Genomic DNA, 15,415 nt, shown 5'->3' on the forward strand with positions numbered 1-15,415 from the left:
TTTGAAGCTGGCGCATCTAAGCATTCTACTTCTTTCGACATGTGTTCGATTTGCATGGAAGAATTTTCGGCAGGTTCTACCATATCTTGCCTCAAGCATTGTTCTCACGTTTACCATGAAACTTGTATTCTAGACTGGCTTTTAAGGAATCGGTCTTGTCCCTACTGTCGATCGTATAATTAAGTTAAAAAACCTATTCTATGAGTATTTAATTTTCTTTAATTATCTAATTGCCTAGTACTTGAATATCATCACTAGCCTAACTAGTGTACAATTGTGTTGTCACTATTTTCCTTCTATTTTTCTTCCTTATCACTTACCATTCAAAGGCAACTTCGATAATTATATGTTCGGCCCTAATAAAATATATAACTGTTGAGTACACCTTATATTCTCTATGGAAAGACTCTGAACTACTAAACTGTAAATCAATATTATGAGACTCCAATGACAGCCAACGAAATAGGAGAACTAATTAATGGTTTAAGTTGATACAAAGCTTTGAGGATAATAGTGCCACAGACCAATTAACACAAGGGATCTTACTTGTGATATTCTGTGTATATGACAAAAACTGAACATGGCAGAGATTTCACCAGCCCAATACCAGAAAGAGACATGATTGCATAAAAGACATCATTTTCAATTGCATTAAGGGATGTTACTTAGCTTGCAGGTAAAGGACTATATTTATAGGAGATCAGTCTAGCAATGGTTCATACTAATTAGTTTTCGAGTTATGATTAATAAAAAATAGCCTTCTTATACATATTTCATTATGGTTTTAACTAGATACGACTAGATTGTCATTAGCTGACTGATATTAGTAATTATCCATTAAATGAGCTAACATGTAGTCTTTCATGGAAATTGAACTCTCAAATTTGTTATTTACTAAAGTCTCGAGAATAATTTTGCATTATTGGATGTAGATTAATGAGTATGTGAAGTTGATAAGATATTCAAGACAATTCCTACTCAAAAGCGGAAAGAAATAAAAAGGAAATGTTTTTCTTTGTTGGTTTTTGAGTGTTTTTGGGATTTAGATCCTTTCTAGGAAAGACTTAGACCTAGTAATATTCCATCTTGTGTAACTTACTTTCTCCCTTGATTATAATAAAAGTGCTGGCCGTTCTCCGTGGACTAAGATCACATCGATCTGAACCGCGTTAATTACTGTGTTTTTATCGTTTCAGCGCTAACAATTGGTATCAAGAGCCTACAGGTCGTGAGATCTAGGAGACTATGGCATCTATAAAGTTTGAGGTAGTAATAACTTCAACATCTGGAATATCAAGATCATGGCGTTGTTACGGAGAGAAGGATAAGTCTATGCTTTGGACGACTCGTATCCCGCAAATGCGAAAGAGGCCGAGAAGCAGAAGATTGAGATGGATGCATTTAGCGCAATTCAATTATCCTTATCAGACACCGTGTTATGTGAAGTCAGTATCGAGAAAAAGGCTGCGAGTTTGTGGAAGAAACTTAAAGATCTCTACCAGAAGAAATCAGTAACAACTAGAATGTTGTTAAGGCAACATTTACAGACCTTCAAGATGAAGACAGGTACAACCTTATAGATCATCTTGATGCTTTTAATAAATTGGCTATAGATCTTACTCATGCTGATATTAAAGATTTAAAGTGGGAGATGAAGAACTAGCGTGCACTCTACTATTTTCATTATCACCAGTGTACAAAGACATAGTTAATTCAATGATGTACAATAAGGAGGTGGTCACGCTACAGATGGTAAGACATGCATTGAATTCAAATGAATTAAGAAACCATATTAACAATGGTGAGAAAGAGGACCATAGTGAGGGTTTGACGGCTAGAGGTCGCTTGAGCCAAAGAGGGAGAGGCAAATTAGTAGCTAGGTCAAAGTCTAGGAAAAGGGTGAGTAGGAAGGATGCTGAATGTTGGGGTTGTCAACAAAAGGGTCACTTTGTGTTACACCCCGTAAGAGTCCGTGATACTTGACTCAAGACAAGAATGAATGAGTTAAGAAAGTTCAAGGAAAGTTAATCGAGTTAGTAAGAATATCGTTATATATATGGTTGCCTTAAGTATCCCAAGGTGACATGGTAACCTAAAGGATTTGAAATCGTGTTATGAGTACGTATACGAGGTAATATGAGTGCCCTTTTAAAGTACTTGAGATTATTAGTAATGATATAGAAGATGGACAAAAGATATGAATATACTTTTGCGATTGGAGTTTCGTCGAAGCTTTGTGAGTTCTCTAGTTATGTTTAAGGTTATTGTGATTCTCCGGACCCTTCGAGACGCGTGTGTGGATTGTTATGGATGTATATGAGTATGTATATGTGTGTATAAGAGGTTACATGAGGGTTGGAAGAGGATTAGAAGTTAAACGAAATAAATCGGAACAACTTCAGTAAAATCTCGTACCCGATTTTAGTCCATATTGTTGGAGGCATATCTCCTAGTATATGAGGAGTTTTAAGGTGTTTCAAAAGCCTAAAATTCTTTTCATCGAGTCTAGTTTCCAACGCAACAAATTTCTCGTCAAAATGATATCGGGATAAGGAGTTATGGACGATGCAAGCTGGGCTGGCGGGGTAGCAAGTTGAGACCCGACCCAACCATTTGTGTTTCGGCCTATGAGGCCCATTAAACTTAATATATAAGTCACCACTTTGCCCTATATCACTTCACACGACCTAAAACAGATCCAAGAACCCTTATGCCCTCTCCCAAACCCCCCTTTCTAATTGAGCCATCATATAAACTAAATCCTAGCCCCTTGACGTGAGATTAGTTAAAAAAAAGTTGTAGCCTACGTTCTCTTTGTGTTGTTAAGCAAGCAGCTGGAAAGAGGAGCTAGATTCTTGAAGATTCTTATTGTTAAAGGTAAGTTCGACCTCCTATTCATGTTATTAAGTTGGATTAAAGGTTTAACATGGTGTATACGTGAAGGAAACGTTGATATACAAGCGATATACGGACTTAGATGTTATTGTAAGTTGGGGGCTGTTTGGTATCATTTTCGTGGCTGTTTTGTGATGATATTTTGGGGCTGTTTTGTATGATTTTCATGGCTGTTTTGTGATGATATTTTGGGGCTGTTTTGTATGATTTTCGTGGCTAGTTTGTGATGATATTTTGGGGCTATTTGGTATGATTTTCGTAGCTGTTTTGTGATGATATTTTGGGGTTGTTTGGTACGATTTTTGTGGCTGTTTTGTGATGATATTTTGGGGCTATTTGGTATGATTTTCGTGGCTGCATGTGTTGTTGATATTGTTGTGATTATTTTGGGTTGTTGGTGAGTTGGGACGGAGTAAGAAAAATAAGGGAAATGTTACCGGATTTTCGTTAGATTGTTTGTTAGCTTACAATGAATAGTAAAGAATGACTTTCATCTAATTGTGGCGTAATTATTGCCTTGTTATAGATTACAAACTTGGACAGTAGATTTTAGACGAATAGACGCGCTTCAAGGTATGTAAAGCTATCCCTTCCTTCTTTTTTTGGCATGAATTACATAAACGAGCGAACTATGAACATACATGACTCCAATGAATTCTAGTTCTCAGTAGTACTTGACATGATAGTTGTCTTTGATTCTCCAGTGTTGGTTCATTCTAATTATTCTATTGAGTTTCAGATGATGATTTAATTCGTATATGGTTGCTCATGATATTCTACTCGTGCATGCTGTTAATATATCATTCACCGAGTCCCGGGCCGGGTATGTATTCGTGCATAGTTTCATTGCATTGTTCACCGAGTCCCTCACTATATATATATATATACGGTATATATATATGATTATTTCACCGAGACCCTCACTAGAGGGTCGGGTACGGTATATATGTATATGATTTCATTCACCGAGTCCCATAATGGGCCGGGTACGGTATATTATATAGATATGCATAACTCTCATCACATAAGGCACAGGTGCATTGGTATCTTTGATTATCATACTTGCCTCCTGTCATCTTTTATTCAGTCATGATCTTCTTTATTGTATTTCATGCTTTATATACTCAGTACATTTTTCGTACTGACCCCCTTTCTTCGGGGGCTGCGTTTCATGCCCGAGTACGTACACTCGGTTGGTGATCCTCCACCTCAGGACTTCGCTCACTGTTTGGAGTGCTCTATTGTTCCGGAGCCTAAGTCATTTTGGTACAGATCCTTTGATATAGACTTATGCATATCCAGGGGTATGACGGGGCCCTGTCTCGTCATATTTCACTATTATACTCTTAGAGGTCTGTAGACATGTGTGGGTTGTATATAGGCGGTTTTGGTCAGCTATATCGATATGGTTCGTTTTGGGTATTCCCGTATATAGTGGCAGCCTTGTCGGCTTGCATATTTTGTTATGTTTTGGTTAGCTGTGACTCCTCAGGAGACAGGTTCATTATGATATATGACGTTATGAGTCTATAGCTTGCTTTTACAAATTTCCATATTGTCCTTAGTTTCAATTTGACTATATCTAACAGGTTCGTATACGAGTGTCCAACTCAGGCACTAGTCACGGCTCATCGGGTTGGGTCATGACACTTTGAGAGGGATTGCCCGAATAAAAAGACTGATAAAACAACAGCTAGTGCATTTACTGTTCAGGTTGCCCAGACATCTAGAGAAGATTATATGCTAACTGCTTCAACAGACGGTATTATAAGAACATTGTCTAATGTTCGACATGTTGCCGATCTAAAAAAGAATCTGATCTCTCTTGGTACTCTTGATAAGTTCGGATACAAGCATGCAGGTGAAGGTGGAATCTGCAAGGTGACCAAGGGTTCTGTGGTCATGGTAAAGGCAAAACTAGAGGGTGGTTTTTATGTACTTATGGGCAGCACCATTCTAGGTACTGCGAATGTTGCAACCTTACAGTTATCAGATGATGACAAGGCTAAGATATGGCATATGAGATTATGTCACATGAGTAAGAGGGGATTGGCAATTTTGAGCAACCGCAACCTTTTTGTCACACCCCTACCAGGAGTATGACGGGCTCCGACCCGTAGGACGGGAACCACCTGACTTATCCGTTACTTCGAACATTATAAACCATAACTCAAAGAACACCTGCACGCAAAAAAGGCCCAACATAGGAATAGCCGATTATTCAGCACATATGTACATATGCGGACCGACAAGGTCGCCACAACACAGCGTATATTATAAAGTCGGCAAGGCTAACAGTAAAGTGTTAAGAGCTCAAAATAAGGCCGACAAGGCCACCAATGTATTATACCATAATATGAACCGGTGGAGCTACAAAACATCTAACTGTACACACACTTCTACGAGCCTCTACATGGAATAAAAATGATTATAAGGACAATACCAAATAGACTGCAGCTCTGAAGAAAGTGGAGTGCTCCTGAGAATCCGTTGATAAAAGACCTACGGGTCTGATCCGTCTCCCCCGCCCACTGCGGGCATGAGTGCGGCGTCACAAGAAGGGACGTCGCACGAATAATGTACTGAGTATGTAAGGCATGAATAACAACATAATATAGATATGAAAGGTAACATGGAATATGAGAGATAACCTGTACATCTGGATGCCTCATAAGGCGGATGCCATGCATGCTTAGCCTTAAAAAAAAACATTTTATACATATACATAGTACCATGCCCGGCCATTAAGGCTCGGTGTTATATATATAGTATCATGCCCGGCCATTAAGGCTCGATGTCATATATATAGTATCATGCCCGGCCGTTAAGGCTCGGTGTCATATATATAGTATCATGCCCAGCCATTGAGGCTCGGTGTTATCATCATTAGCCCGCGTCCGGGCCTCCCGCATTCGGGGCAATATCATAACATGCCCACTGCAGTGGTGTGCACATCTACGTGCCATGCCCGGCCGACTATAGCGCGACGCGGTGTGAAAAAATACATACATATATATAAAGCATGCATGAGAGCCAAATAAAAGCTACGAGTCTATCGGAGTGACGTAAGGTCGGTAACCTCCGATTTATGTTATGGAGCAATCATCATCGCTATATCTCACCTTGAAGGAACTATTATTATAAGGCGAGATCAACAACAATGAATAAAAATCAAGAAAATCACGAAAATAACTCAACATTATCATATTCACATTGAAATCATAAGCTTGGGACTTTTAAACATGAAATCATCATCATCTTCGTAACCATCATAGAAACATTCTCATCTTTAGCGTCGTCATTAACATTGTAAAAACATGTCCATTGTTGTTGTCATAAAAGCTTATAGAATCATAATTCTTTGACTCGGAAAATAGGGACATTTTGGAAAACATTTATGGATTATCAAGAAAAAAGTCATGCCTTTTGAATCATGAACTCTAACTTTTGGAAGTAAGGAGGTTATGAAACATATGTAAGGAATTATAACATAGGAGTTTCTAGAAATAGGATCATCGTCATCACAAAACACGTTTATCTTTAGCATCATAAGAACTCCATTGTCACGACCCGACTAGGGCCATGACGGGTACCCGGGGCTAACCACCGAGCACCACCCATTCTATTACTTATCCTGCCTTTATTCATATTTGTTATCATTCATAATCATAGAAAATGACTTTCATTTAAAACATATTTACTTTATATACATAAGCCCTTCGGTTATCAAAATAATATATATACATGCATATACATGAAAGACTGTGAGACCATACTACCCACACATACGTATCTACGAGCCTCTACTAGAGTACTAGACATATGGACGGGACAGGACCCCGTCGTGCCCAAAATATATGTACACAAAATACTGTCTCAAAATAGGACCTCCGGAATGAAGGAGGGCTCTTGTCGATCTGCTGATAGCTACTATGGATCTGCACCGTCTCCCTGTCTACCTGTGGGCACGAACACAGCGTCCAAAGAAAACGGACGTCAGTACGAACATTGTACCGAGTATGTAAGGCATCAACAATAATAATTCATAATAGAAGCATAAGGGATAGCAGAAGATAAATGAACTGTTCGTTTCTCATAATACCTTCTTAAACATTCGCCATACGTAATTACCCCTTTACTTCCTCTAGAGGTACACTTATTACATCCATACATCCATACGCTTACATATGCAATAGTTATAATGCAGTACAACCACGTACCCGGCCATATAGGCTCGGTATCATCCATACTCGGCCCTCTCGGGACTCGATAATATCCGAACTCGGCCCTCCCGGGCTCGATAATATCCGTACTCGGCCCTCCCGGGCTCTATAATATCCGTACTCGGCCCTCCCGGGCTCGATAATATCTATACTCGGCCCTTCTGGGGCTCGATGCATGCATACACACATATACATAAAAATTCATAACTAAAATCAACATCATCTTTACATTATTATACGTCGCATAGGCATATCGTGACCTTAGCATAACTAATCGCAACCTTGTCGTCATCTTGCATTCACCATAACCATTATCCATATTCGGCCACGTAGTGGCTCGACAGTATCACATACATGTCTTCCGTACCCGGCCATGACGAGGCTCGGTATATCTCTTATCATCACATACACCTCATACGCTTATCATGACTTTCCATAAACATGTATTTAAATTAAGGACAGTCTATTAAAATAATATCATTTCCATAGCGTGAACTTCATAACATATACCGTATACTCACCATTATTATTCATCACATATGCATATACATCATCATACCACCCATATATCATCATATCAATCATACATCATCATAGACTCATCATTATTAATCGTCTTGTAAGCATATCATGGCACTATCATAATTGCTCATCATAATGCACGCATGGGACTCATGGACGATTATACTTTATCGGGATGACGTAAGGTCGTGAACCCCCGATTACATTATGGGGCATTCATGAACATTCCACCTCACCTCGAAGGAATTTGCACATAAGGTGAGTGTATACATTAATCAACATCAACGAACTATGGATAGCCTCATTAGCTTTATAGGAACATCATATCATAGACTATATCACCTTTTAGCCTTAAGCTTATTATTATCATTAACATACTCGTAGCATATCTCTTATCTCGTATGGCTATTCATGAACAAGGACTCATAGTCTTCTAGAAGATAGAAAATTCATAAGGAAGGAGGAGATTCATACCATAACATTCATGCCTGAGAAAGAAAGGACTAGCCTTACATACCTTTGTCGTTTACTATTCTATCGCTTGCTCGTTCTCCTTTAATGCGCTCGCTTATACCTTAGATAACGTAGAAACGAACCTTGAGTGAAAATATTCTTCTAGCACCAAAACCCTAGTTCACCTTTCTTGAGATTTCTTGAGTTGGATGACTTTAGTGAGGTTTCCTTCACTTGATTCACTTCAATTCTTGTTGTTGATCCTTTATTTCCTTGGTTTCTTGTGGATGAAATATATGGAAGGTTCTAGAGGTCTTGAGAAGTTGAAGAAAAGTGTGGAAATGAAATAAATGAAATGGAAGCATCATTATATAATTGAACTAAGTTCAGCCCGTCGAGAGTTCCACGGACTGGTCCACGGTCCGTGGAACCAAGTGTCGTCCGTGAAACTGGTCGTGGTTCACTACCAGCCAGCCACCTTCTCTGCTGGCAGTTCCACGGACCCATCCACGGTCCGTGGAATATTATATGGGCCGTGGAACATGGTCGTGGAACTCACAGTTCCACCAAAGTTGTTCCCGTCGCGTCGTTTGATCTCCAATCCTTATGGAACCTTCTTAGAACTTGTTTATCATTTCATTAACAATCTAAGGGGTGTTATAACTCTTCCCCAACACCTCATTAAGTCACCATTATCTCGATGCTCATAATTTGCCCGACACACGACTTATAACTCGCTTTCCTTCACAACTTTCTTTCCTTAACTCGAATGTCTTTGGAAATCTTAATTAGGACCATTAAAGACTATTTCTCACTTGTCCAAACTTCATATACGTCATGCCCTTCGTTAGTCTATTCACTGTACGCTAAGGGAAAATTTTTCGAGGTGTAACATCTATGAATCATGAATCTCTAGCTTTTGAGAATAAGAATATTCTTGGAAAACATTTATGGATTCACATAGAGGGATCATGGGACATTTGGAAAACACCTATTGGATGCCTTTAGAAGAAAGGGACTAGCCTTAACATACCGGGAAGATAATTTCTCGACTTCCAACTTACTTCCTGACTCGCAATCTACATATAAAACCATTCATACTATTGTTAGGCTCGTCATCATGCACTTGTCTCAAACCTTTAATTAAAATCCTTTTAGATTCTGTCGAAATTCGGGCAGCATCTCCCCTGTTTATATGCCTAGCCCGAAATCATAATATCAACAACCAATCAACAACAACAATACCAACATCATCAACACCATTATCCATACCAATATATTTCCTAAAACATCCCACACGATGTTTTCTAAATTTCTCAACTAACCAACTTGTGATACGACTATTTAATAATTTTATTTCCGTAAAGAAGCCGAAATTAATACCAATAAGGAGAGATTCATACCTTTTCCTTGTTAGAACAATAATATCTTCAATATCCATCTTGAATCCAAGCCAAAATCCACCGTAAAACGATACTATAAGCGCGACTATACGTTGTCCGGACCTCGATTAATACTCCATAACTTGAAATTACTCAAAATCCGCACTTTTATATGATATATAGGCTCTCATATGTTTGATGAGCTCTCTAGAGCATTTGGGAAATTTTTTGTGAAGAAAAAATGGGGTTTTGCCCGTTATATAGTGTGCCAAAGTCGGCATCACTGTAGCAGCACTGTAGCAGCGCGACCTACTCTGTCCGCCTAACTTGTAACGTCCATAATTCTCTACTCCGACGTCGTATCGATGAGCGGTTTGTTGCGTTAGAAACTAGACTCGACAAAATTCATCTTAGGCTTTTGAAACACCTAAAAACTCCTAATATACTAGGAGATATAGCCCTCCAAAATTGACTAAAAATCTGCCCAAAATCCTGCCAACTTTTTTCAAATTTTTATCAAACTTATTTTCTTCGATTTGCTTGATTCCGAAATCTTCCGAAACTCTCCATACATGATATTTATCACTAATCATACATGACAATGGTCATGTCCTTTGGTTCCAAGGTTTTCCTTCCCGATTACGACTTACAAGATCATAATTCATCCTTTACTTAAACAATATACTTAATAATGCTTCGTTCCTCACACTCCAAAATTGTTTTACCTAGCCATAGCTCGACATAATTACATTCAAATTTAACCAATGCTTCTCTGAGGTACGGGGTGTAACACTGAAAGTGCGGGGTGTAACACTTTTGAAAGGTGAGAAGATTAGTACACTTGATTTTTGTGAGCATTGTATCCTTAGAAAGCATAAATGGGTCAGCTTTAGCACGGGCAAGTACAAAACTGAAGGGGTACTTGACTACATTCATTCAGATTTATAGGGTCCATCTCAGGTTCCATCCAAGAGTGAAAAGAGGTATCTTTTTACTTTCATTGATGATTTTTCACGCAAGGTTTGGTATACTTCTTAAAGGCTAAAAGTGATGTCTTTGAGAATTTCAAAAACGGGAAGACATTAATTGAAAATCAGTGTGGCAGAAAGATTAAGTGTCTTCGAACAGATAATGGCTTGGAGTTTTGTAATGAAGAGTTTGAAAACTTTTGCAAGATTCATAGTGTATTGAGACATAAAACTGTTAGGCATACACCACAACAGAATGGAGTAGCTGAAAGGATGAACCGCACTCTTCTTGAGAAAGCACGATGTATGCTCTCTAATGCCAAAGTGCCTCAGTAGTTCTGAACGGAAGCAGTAAATACTACTTGTTATGTTGTTAATCGTTCTCCAGCGTTGGCGATTGACTTCAAAACTCCAAATGAGGTATGGTCAGGTAAACCGTCTGATTACTCGTACTTATAAATCTTTGGACGTCCCGCATATTATCATGTAAGTGATGGAAAACTGAAACCTAGAGCTCAAAAAGGTTTATTTATGAGATATGCTGAACCAGAGATGTTACTTTTGATGAGGCCTCTATGCTTGATCCTGGAAAGTCTTCTATTGAGTTTGCAGGAAACAAAGGGGTGAAGCAACAGTACTTCATTCTTACTACAAAAACGGTGGAGGAAAATGTGAAACTCCCCCAGGAGGATCAAGTGACTCAGGTGGAGTCAGATAATGAAAAAGCTCACACAGTAGTACCTGAAGTTGAACCATACAGTAGAGCTACTGCAAGAGACAAACGAACTCCAAAGCCTAATCCCAAATATTATCCTCAGCCTTCACAAGCTAATCTTGTGGCCTATGCATTAGCTACTTCCAAGGAGGAAATAAAGGATCTAGAACCCTCAAGCTATATAGAAGCTACTATGTGTTGTGAAGCTGATCAATGACGCTTAGCCATGACCGAAGAGATGGAGTCTCTGCACAAGAATCAGACATGAGATTTGGTGAGTCTACTGAAGTGGAAGAGAACTGTTGGTTGCAAATGGGGCTTCATAAAAAAGGGTGGCATTTCGGGTGTAGAAGATGCCAGATACAAAGCGAGATCGGTTGCTAAGGGCTTTTGTCAGAAAGAGGGAATTGACTACAATGAGATTTTCTCACCAGTCGTGAAGCATAGCTCAATTCATTTGTTACTAGCTTTGGTTGCCCATTATGATCTGAAGCTTCATCAGCTTGATGTCAATACTGCGTTCTTACATGGTGAACTTGAAGAGGTGATCTTCATGAATTAGCCCAAGGGTTTCCTTATTGAAGGAAAAAAAAAGACCTGGTTTGTCAATTGAAGAAACCTTTGTATGGTTTGAAATAGTCCTCACAACAGTGGTACAAGAGATTTGATACGTTCATGATTACTAAAGGTTTCTCAAGAAGTCACTACAAAAAAAGGGATAACTAATGGAGGTTTTTTAACGGATGGTATTAATACCTGCGCTAATTGCATCAATTTAAGGAGGTTAGAAAGCCCCCCACAAAATTATGTAATTAACGGAGGTTTACAACATCCGCAACCTTAAAAGAAAAAGAAAAAAGAGCACCCCAAAATATAATAATTTAACAGAGGTTTAAAATAAAAGGGTGTTATATTTTCTCACTCTTAAGCCCAGAAATCACCATTCTTAAGCCTAGAAATCACCATTCTCCCACTCTTAACACCGATAGAAATCTTTGCTCCTTTTCTTCTTCATTTTCTTCAAGCAAATGAAGTTTATTGCCAGCTATCCAATTCTGTTTTGGTGACATTCTGGAGAGATTGCCGCTATGATTTTTGTTATACCCCATTTTAATCGAGTCAAAGCGGAGTACAGCATATTGGTGATTCCTAATTATTTAACTTAAGGAGTCGCCACCTAATTATTTTAACCGTGAATTAGGACACCTAATTATTAACTAAGTGATGCTAAAAGTTAACTCCGATTAATGGTCTACTTAACCTAACGATTCTAGATAAGGGTTCTAAATATCCTAATGGGAAGGTCTTAGGCATCCATTAGAATTCGTTAAATACGATTACCGATCAAACTTAGGTTAATATTAGAAATTAAGATAAAATATAATAAATTAATACCTTATAAGTAATTTGGGAAAAAGGTATTTCATAAAAGTATATAGGTAATTAGGTAGAGAGCTTTGCAAATAATAACGCAATGCAATTCTAAATTTAAACAAAGAAACAACTATTTTCAAAGGACTGAAATCATTTTTATAAACCATATATCTTAGCGTCACTTGTTTTCAAATAAAAGTATTTTTCAACATCTTGTATGAATTTAAGGAGTTGCACATAAATAACTGCTTTAAAGAAACTTAATAGTTTCGAGTTTGGAGTTAGAAATACATCGATGATATTGAAATCTGGGTTTGCTCTAAAAAAATATGGTAAAGAAGAGGACATATGTTTTTTTTTTTTTAAAGAAAGATCCAATAATGCCAAAAAGTTAACCTCAGTTGATTAATTCTTCTCAAAAATCAGCTTCGGACAAAAAAAAAAAAAAAAAAAAAAAAAAAAAAAAAACTGCTCTTCTATCTTAGCTTGATTATTAAAAAAAAAACACTTCAGCCTACACTTGTTTAGAAATTGATACTTCAAAATAAAAAATAAAAAAAATAAAAAAAAACTTTCACCATAAAGAAAATTTACTTTTTAATAACACAAAAGAAGCTGTCCAGATCCGACAAAAAATCAGTTTTCAACAAGTTAAGGAAAAATAATTAAATCGCGTCTTCTTCCTCGCAAGACTATCAATGACGTAAAAAAAAAATAACAAAAAAGGTTACAAATACTTCAATTCTAGAACATCAAAAACGTTATAGGCTTTTTAGCTACTAGTTTCCCTTTTTAAACTACCCTTTCTAAGTTAAAAAGATATTCTAGGCCATATTCTCCTAAGAAAACCCAAATATTCAGAGCATAACCAAACGAATAAAAACATAACAAGATTATAATAGGAAGATAAAGTTATTCTCCCGCTCTCGTTTCATGTTCGGATAGAAGAGTGAGGATTATGGATAGTGAGAGATGGAAAGTCATCTCGCCCTTTTCCAATTCGCCTTTCTGTTCGGAAGTATCGCAAGGTAGGCGCGACATGTGTATGAAGGAGGAAATGCAGATTTCTCGACTATCGGAAAAGTTTTGAGTCTCGCTCGACTCAAGAGTGCTCCCACATGTCATGAAAAACAAAGAAAAGAATATAAAGGATTAGGAAATGAGCAGATTCAATAAGGAAAATAAATAGACAAAGATGAATTCCAAAAAAAGCATGACCAGCCAAGTCCAATAAGATACAAATTGCAAAGAAAAAAAACAAACATGAAACTTAATTGCAAGCATAAACTAAAATCGATAGGGTTCAAAGAATCGCTGTGCAAATCGTTTTTAGGGATTCGACAAGACTAGGATAAAACAACTCTTCGGATCAGATTTTACGCAACTGGTTTCTTTCACAGAAAACAATAACTATCCTATTTAAAGTCTTAAACTTAATTGGTTCAAGTATGTTTACTCGTAAACTTATTTGGGGCCTGTTTTCTAAAAGAAATAGCTTAAAACATAGGGAAATAGGCAGGAGATTTAGGGATAATAGATATTTGACTTGAGGATTTTGTCATGAAGAGTATGAAACTATCAATGAGTTGGCAGGTCTAATGCACACTAACACAGATTCAATATGATACTAGACAGACCAAAAACATACACACAACTTGCAAACTATATAAAAAATAGGCAAACTTCACTTTTATTTTTTAAACACTAAGCCACCAACAATTATCATGTAATGAAGCTATCAGAGTTGGAAGAAGTATTCATAGGCTTTAAATAGATTCAAACAGACAAATGATGTTGCACAGGATCACTTTTCTAGCAAATGGAGGTGTTTAAATAAGTGCAGCAAGTGTATGCCACATTCAATCTTAGGTAATCAATCTATCATAGCATATTTAATCATAGTGTAGGCATATATATACTGAAATTCAAATCAACAGTTTCAAGGTTAAAACATGCTTATCAAACCATTATACAGCAATTCAAGTGTTCCTTATCTAAATGACACATAAGAAGCACCTATCATGATATCAAAGTCCAGATGACTTGAGTCTCATTTTTAAACTAAGTCCTTAAACATGCCACATACAAACTACCAACCACTTATAAGTTATTACCTAGTTTCAAAATCATACAATAATTTTCTTTCAATCCTATTGTATTACCCAATCAATTGACAAATCTCATACTGATCACAGATAACTTACGGTCCGTTCAAATATTATTAGGTCCAACTAAATCATGTCTAATGGTCACACCATCCAAACTGATACATTGATATGTCAAACATAAGCAGGTAAATGGACTATAAAAGCATAAGACTAAGCTTAAACAAGAAATATATTATTTGGACATGGTTTTAAATCGAGTTAACACCAAAAACAGGTCAGTCTAACATGGCAAAAGGGGTAAACTACCAACTGAAAAGCAATCAAGCTAAACTAGGTATTGACATTTATAGACATGCTTTAACAGTATCTGTACATGGACCAATGTCCCTAAACTAGCAACTACCAAACATGATTAGACAAGAATGACCAATAACTTAAACTAGCAGCCACATGTACATTAATCAAGCTAAGCTACTCATTTACAGAGAAATATCTAGCAAATATTTAACCATTTGACATGTTTTAAGCTAAATTAATTAAATAGAGCAGCAGCTTAACTAAACAGCAACTACGTACATATCAATCCTGCCTAAACTAACATTAACACAATTAACTAAAGGCAGCTAAATATACCCTAAACATGTTTAAGCTAAATTAACTAAATAGAACAACAATTAAACACATATCAAGCATACTTAATACTAATACTACCAAGAAGCAATTAAATAGCCATTAAAGCGCATAACGAGTTAACTACTAGAACAAAACAAAAACT

This window comes from Lycium ferocissimum, chromosome 6, assembly GCF_029784015.1.
Source record: "Lycium ferocissimum isolate CSIRO_LF1 chromosome 6, AGI_CSIRO_Lferr_CH_V1, whole genome shotgun sequence".
Lineage (NCBI taxonomy): Eukaryota > Viridiplantae > Streptophyta > Magnoliopsida > Solanales > Solanaceae > Lycium > Lycium ferocissimum.